Below are 6,569 nucleotides of genomic sequence, written 5' to 3' on the forward strand. Positions count from 1 at the left end.
CCATCCCGCTGCCATGGGGTCCAGCTTCTTTGACAGGTAAGCAACTGGCTGTTGCCAGGGTCCAACAGTCTGGGTGAGTACCCTGAGAGCTATTTTTTCCTTTTCAGTCCAGGCAGGGGGTTCTCGATCTGGTCCCTCTAAGAGATCATAAAGGGGTCTTGCTATTGCCGAGAACCCAGGGATCCAGATGCTGCAGAATCCTGCAGCCCCCAGGAATTCTCGTAGGCCCCTTTTTGTCTGGGGCTGTGGCACGGAGATGATGATCCTTTTCCTCTATGGCCCTAGTTCTCTTTTCCCTTGGGTGAGGAGAAAACCAAGGTATCGGACCTGTTGCTGGCAGATTTCTGCCTTCTTCCATGAGGCCTGGTATCCCGAGTCTGACAGGAGCTGTAGGAGGGCCTTGGTGCCTTTGGTGCAGTCTTCTTGGGTGTCACTGGTGAGGAGGAGGTCATTCACACTTTTTTTTTTCCTGAGCCATTTAGGTGCCCCTGGGGGTTGCTTTTTAAACACACAGCTTCTGGGATATTCCCCTCATCCCACCCATTTTGATTCAGTGGGTTTGCATAGGCCGGATAGTATTACACCCAGTGCTCATCACAACACGTGCCCTCTGTAATACCCATCACCTGGCTACCCCATCCCCCAAATAGTTGCCTTTTTAACAAGGTCCTCCCAGGTGACTCTTATAAAGGAGGTTTGGAAACAATGTCTAAGCCTTGCTGTTCAGAGTGCAGCCAGTGGACCAGCAGGATCTGTATCGCCTGGGGTATCTTGTTTAAATTGCCAATGACAACCCTACCCCAGACAGACAACTGGAATCTGCCTTTGTACAGTGTAGTAGCTTGGTTTTTGATCTGACCTCTTCTCTGTTTTCATTTTAGTAGGGTTTCTTCCTTGACTTCCTTGCCCCAGTCCTCTCCAGAAGAGCCAGTGTCCCCTGCCTCTCCCTACTGGAGACCTGTCCCATCCCTGGGGAATGCTCGCCCCAACCTCCCACCACCCAGAGATGACAGGGAAAGGTGCTCTGTAAAGCTTAAGAACCTAAACAGCAGGAGATCTTGCCTTGTTGGAGAAGGCCGACTTGACCCCCAGGTCCTATGACCTCCACAAATTCCAGACCCTCAGGCCTGTCTCATGATCTCAATTTTGGTTGCTCCGCTTTGTCTCCATCAAGTGTTCTGAAGCATTTCACACATGACTGGGCTTAGGCAATTTGGCCAGACCTGTTCAGAGACCCCATCTCCTCTTGCCTTGCGTTCAATCGGAGGCTAGTGTGTCCAGTGGGCTCAAAGGTTATCTGAGCCCTAAGCTTGGAGAGTATGTCTCGGCCCAGCTCTCGAGAGGGATGGGGAAATCAGACAGATAAAGGAATTCATGTCAGACCTTGTGGACCCCGAGTTCACACTGGCGAGCCTGGCAAAAGGGCTGTTGTATCGCTCGCGTCCCAGTGGCCCTAAGGATGGTCTCAATCCTTTTGCTGAAAGGGGCCACTGGGGAGGTGACAACAGAGTGCTCAACCATAAAAGTCACTGGTTGACCCCCACCTTCATTCTGACCGTGGGCTCATGGGGGCCAACGAGAAAAGAGCCCAGTTCCTCTCAGTCTGAGTCCATTCCCGCAAGGCCTATGAGGTCCTCCTCTCGGGGTTCTTCCTTGTAGCGGCTGGACATTTGTTTTTCCAATGCCCTTTCTCTTTACAGTAGGCACATTGATCCTTTGCCAAGGGGCTCTGGGTTTCCCCCCCTTTTGGTGGTTGGGGTCTCCCCATCTTTGTGTTGTCCTTTTCTTTCAGGGCAGCGGCAAGGAGGCTGACTTGCTTTTTCATCTTTTTGTCAGCTTCCTGTTCGGCTGCAACCTCCCTGTTCATGTAGACCTTATTGGCCATCTCTATTAGTTGGATGATGTTCACCCTGGCAAAACCCTCTAGTTTCTGAAGTTTTTTTCTGATGTCTGGAGCAGCCTGAGCCATGAAGGAGGTGTTTACCATCTGTTGGCTTTCCTGTGCCTCGGGGTCAAATGGAGTGTATATCCTGTCTACCATGGCCTGTGGTTTCTCAGAGTAGGATGGGGTGTTATGTTTACGGTTGAGGAGTTCAGTGGTGGAGAAGGGTTGATAATATATTATGGAAACGGCTGGGTTGGACTGACCCATCTTCATCGTGCCCCTCCGGTTCCCGCGTATCTCCTACCAGCATTTGGAGGGCACTTGCCCCTGGCCTGGGGCGCAGCCTGGCTGCTGGTCCTGGAGAAAGTGGATCCTTTGAGGCTGGGAGTGCCAGTGAAACCTAGGACGGCGGAGGGCCTGGAGCTAAAGGGCCTGGTATAGACGATCTTGAGGGTATGTATGGTGGGGGCAAGTTCGGTTTGTCCTCAGGATCTCCGGCTAGAATTTGTGGAGACTGGGGCTTTTGTTGATTTTCTTTAGGTCACTTGGATGAGGTGATTAAGACCCTGGCCTGTCCCTGCCTATTTGCAAGTGAATCGCACCCTGGGGGAAGGGTCTGAGCAATTCCTAGCCAGAAGTCAATGTATGGAAACTGGTCAGGGCGTCCTGGTTCTCCTGTTAACAACTCGCCATACTCGATCCATCCAATGTCCCTTCTGAAGGCCACCCGACATCAAAGGTGGGCCATTCCAATTCACATAGGGTTCTCAACTTGCCAGGGTTCATCCTGACTCGATAGTCTCCCAAAAACCCCTTCTTGAAATTTTTGATCATGGTCTCTAGAACTGTAGGTTTACTCTGCCCTGACCCCATGGTGATGTCCCTGTGTGTGGTGGCATGGAGATAGACCAGGGAGGGGGGGGGTGCCTCCTGATATGAGGGGACCAATCAGATACCCATCTGGCCATGTCCTGAAGGAGCTTAGGTGAGGCTTAGCCGTAGCGGTCTCAGCGTTGTGACTTACAATTGGAAACTATTCTGATGCTGCCATATACCGTATGCCGTTCACCATGGAATCACAGACGGGCCCACTCAGACTCTGTAGGCTTCTGGAGATCTTAAGGGTGCCCGCCCGTGGAGTCACAGAATCAGTCAGCTTGAGCAAGCCAGGTCGGACTGCACATCCATGCACACATTCACACTCCAGAAGTTATTATGTTCCCTCCCTGGGAATCCCTACCTGTGAGAACTCTAAGAGGTCTCTGGGAGGTGATCAGGCTCCCCTTCCACCCCAATGGGGGTGGGCCTGTCTGGGTCCTGGGGTCCCAGGCCTTACTGGAATCCGACATCGGATTTCTTTTTGTTATCTGATGCCTGTGGCTAGGACTTCCAGTACTGTGTTGAATAAAAGTGGTGAGAGTGGACATCCTTGTCTTGTCCCTGACCTTAGGGGAAAAGCTCTCAGTTTTTCCCCATTGAATATTGTGTTCACTGTGGGTTTTTCATATAAGGCCTTTATTATAATGAGGTATGTTCCCTATAAACCTACTTTGTTGAGGGATTTTATCATGAATGTATCCTGTACTTTGTCAAAGGCTTTTTCTGCATCTATTGAAATGATCATATGGTTTTTATCCTTTCTCTTGTTAATGTGATGTATCATGTTGATTGATTTGCAAATATTGAACCACTCTGGTGTCCTGGGAATAAATCCCACTTGATTGTGGTGTATGATTTTTTAAATGTATTGTTTGATTTGGTTTGCTAGTATTTTGTTGATGATTTTGGTATCTATGTTCATCGGAGATATTGGCCTATAGTTCTCTTTTTTTGTGGTGTCTTTCTCTGGTTTTGGTATTGATAAGGAAAATCTGTGTCCTAAGATGGCCAACCAAGCCAGCAAGAGAGAGTCCCAGTCCTTGCCCTGGGGCTCTTCTGGGTTCTTCTCTCTGCTCTGCTTCCCGCGTGCACCAATCTGGGTTCTTCTCCCTGCTCCACTTCGCGCACACACCAACGCGCCAAAAGTGCCAGTGTGCAGAAGGAGAAGTGTATAAATTGCCCCCTTTGTTTGTGCTTAGGGCTCAGACCTTTGGAGATCACTTTTTTCTGAGCCCACGGGTGTTAAATAAACTTCCTATCCTCCAAGATCTCCGAGTGCCGCTTGTTTCTTCTGTCGGGCGATCCAGTCCAGGTCCCATAACATTTGGTTCCCTGATCGGGAAACCCAACCGCACTGGCCCATTGTTGCCACCGGTTTGGGGGCAACGGAGGGGTGGTGACGGAAGGAGGGATCATAACAGAGAAGGCGCGCCCTGCGTAATTTTCAGCAGTCTCCCACCCTGGTCGCCTAGGGCTGGCCCCATTCCACTGTTCCCACCAGACTGGAGGAAACTTGGCAGGTGAGGACCTTGTCCCAAATTGGTAAGAAAGAAGTTAAATTTTCACTATTTGCAGATGACATGCTACTATATATAGAAAACCCTAAAGACTATACCAAAAAACTATAGAACTGACAAATGAATTCCATAAAGTCACAGGATGCAAAATCAATGTATAGAATTCTATTGAATTTCTGTACATTAATAATGAAACAGAAGAAAGATAAATTAAGAAAACAATCTTATTTACAACTGCACCAAAAATAATAAAATGCCTAGAGTAAACTTAACCAACGAGGTAAAAGACCTGTACTCTGAAAACTATAAAACATTGATGAAACAAATGGAAGATGACACAAAGAAGTGGAAAGACGTTCCATGCTCATGGATTAGAAGAGCAAATATTGTTAAAATGTCTATACTACCCAAAGCAATCTATATATTTAATTCAATCCCTATTAAACAGCCTTTTTCACAGAACTAGAACAAACAAGCCTAAAATTTGTATGAAACCTTAAAAGACCCTGAATAGTCAAACCAATCTTGAAAAAGAAAAACAAAACTGGAGGTATCACAAGTCCTGATTTCAAGCTATACTACAAAGCTGTAGTAATCAAGACAGTATGGAACTGGCACAAAAATAGACACATAGATCAATGAAACATAATAGAAAACCCAGAAATAAACCCACAATTATGCGGTCTGTTGATCTTCTACAAAGGAGGAAAGCATATGCAATGGGAAAAGGAGTCTCTTCAACAAATGGTGTTGGGAAAACTGGACAGCTACATGCAAAAGAATGAAACTAGACCACTCTCTTACACTATACACAAAAATAAACTCAAAATGGATTAAAGACCTAAAAGTGAGATCTGAAACCATAAAAATCCTAGAAAAGAGCACAGGCAGTAAGTTCTCTGACATTGGCCATAGCAACATTTTTCTAGATATGTCTCCTGAGGCAAGGGAAATAAAAGCAAAAATAAACTACTGGGACTACACCAAAATAAAAAGCTTCTGCACAGTGAAGAAAACAATCAACAAAACTGAAAGGAAACATACTGAATGGGAGAAGACATTTGCAAATGACATATCTGAGAAAGGGTTAGTATCCAAAATATATAAAGAACTGATACAACTCAACAACCCAAAAAACAAATAGTCCGATTAAAAAGTAGGCAGAAGACATAAACAGACATTTCTCTAAAGAAGACATCTGGCCAACAGACACATGTAATGATGCACAATATCACTTATCGTCAGGGAAATGAAAATCAAAACTACAATGAGATCTCATCTCACACATGTCAGAATGGCTAAAGTCAAAAACACAAGAAACAACATGTATTGGTGAGAATGTGGAGAAAAACAAACTCATACACTGTTGGTGGGAATGCAAACTGGTACAACCACTGTAGACAATGGTATGGAGGTTCCTCAAAAAATTAAAAATAGAACTACACTGTGATCCAGTAATCACACAACTGGGTGTTTATCCAAAAAATACAGAAACACTAATTCAGGGGGATAAATGCATCTGTTTATTGCAGCATTATTTACAATAGCCAAATTATGCCTGAGTGTCCATCAACTGAGGAATGGATAAAGAAAAATGGCGTATAGGGCGCCTGGGTGGCTCAGATGGTTAAGCGTCTGCCTTCGGCTCAGGTCATGATCTCGGGGTCCTGGGGTCGAGTCCCGCATCGGGCTCCCTGCTCCTTGGGAGCCTGCTTCTCCCTCTGCCTCTCTCTCTGTCTCTAATGAATAAATAAATAAAATCTTTAAAAAAAAAAAAGAAAAAAGAAAAATGGTGTATATATACAATAGAATATTATTCAGCCATAAAAAAAGAATGAAATTTTGCTATATGGATGGAGCTAGAGAGTATAATGCTAAGCAAAGTAAGTCAGTCAGAGAAATACAAATACTGTATGATTTCACTCATGTGGAATTTAAGAAACAAAACAAACAAAGGGAAAAAAAAGAGAGAGAGACAAACCAAGAAACAGGTTCTAGAGAACAAACTGATAGTTACCAGAGGTGAGGTGGGTGGGAGATGGGTGAAATAAGTGAAGGGGATTAAGAGTACACTTTCATGATGAGCACTGGGTGATGTATGGAATTGTTGAATCACTGTATTGTATACCTGAAACTAATACTGTATGTTACCTATACTGGAATTAAAATAAAAAACTTAATTAAAAAATGCTCAATAACAACTACAGACTCAGGATCATAGAATTTGTTCATGGACTCACAGGTAGAAATTCAGGTTTGTCTGACTTTGGAGCCCACACCACCCAAGA

Source organism: Neomonachus schauinslandi, chromosome 2 (assembly GCF_002201575.2).
Source record: "Neomonachus schauinslandi chromosome 2, ASM220157v2, whole genome shotgun sequence".
Lineage (NCBI taxonomy): Eukaryota > Metazoa > Chordata > Mammalia > Carnivora > Phocidae > Neomonachus > Neomonachus schauinslandi.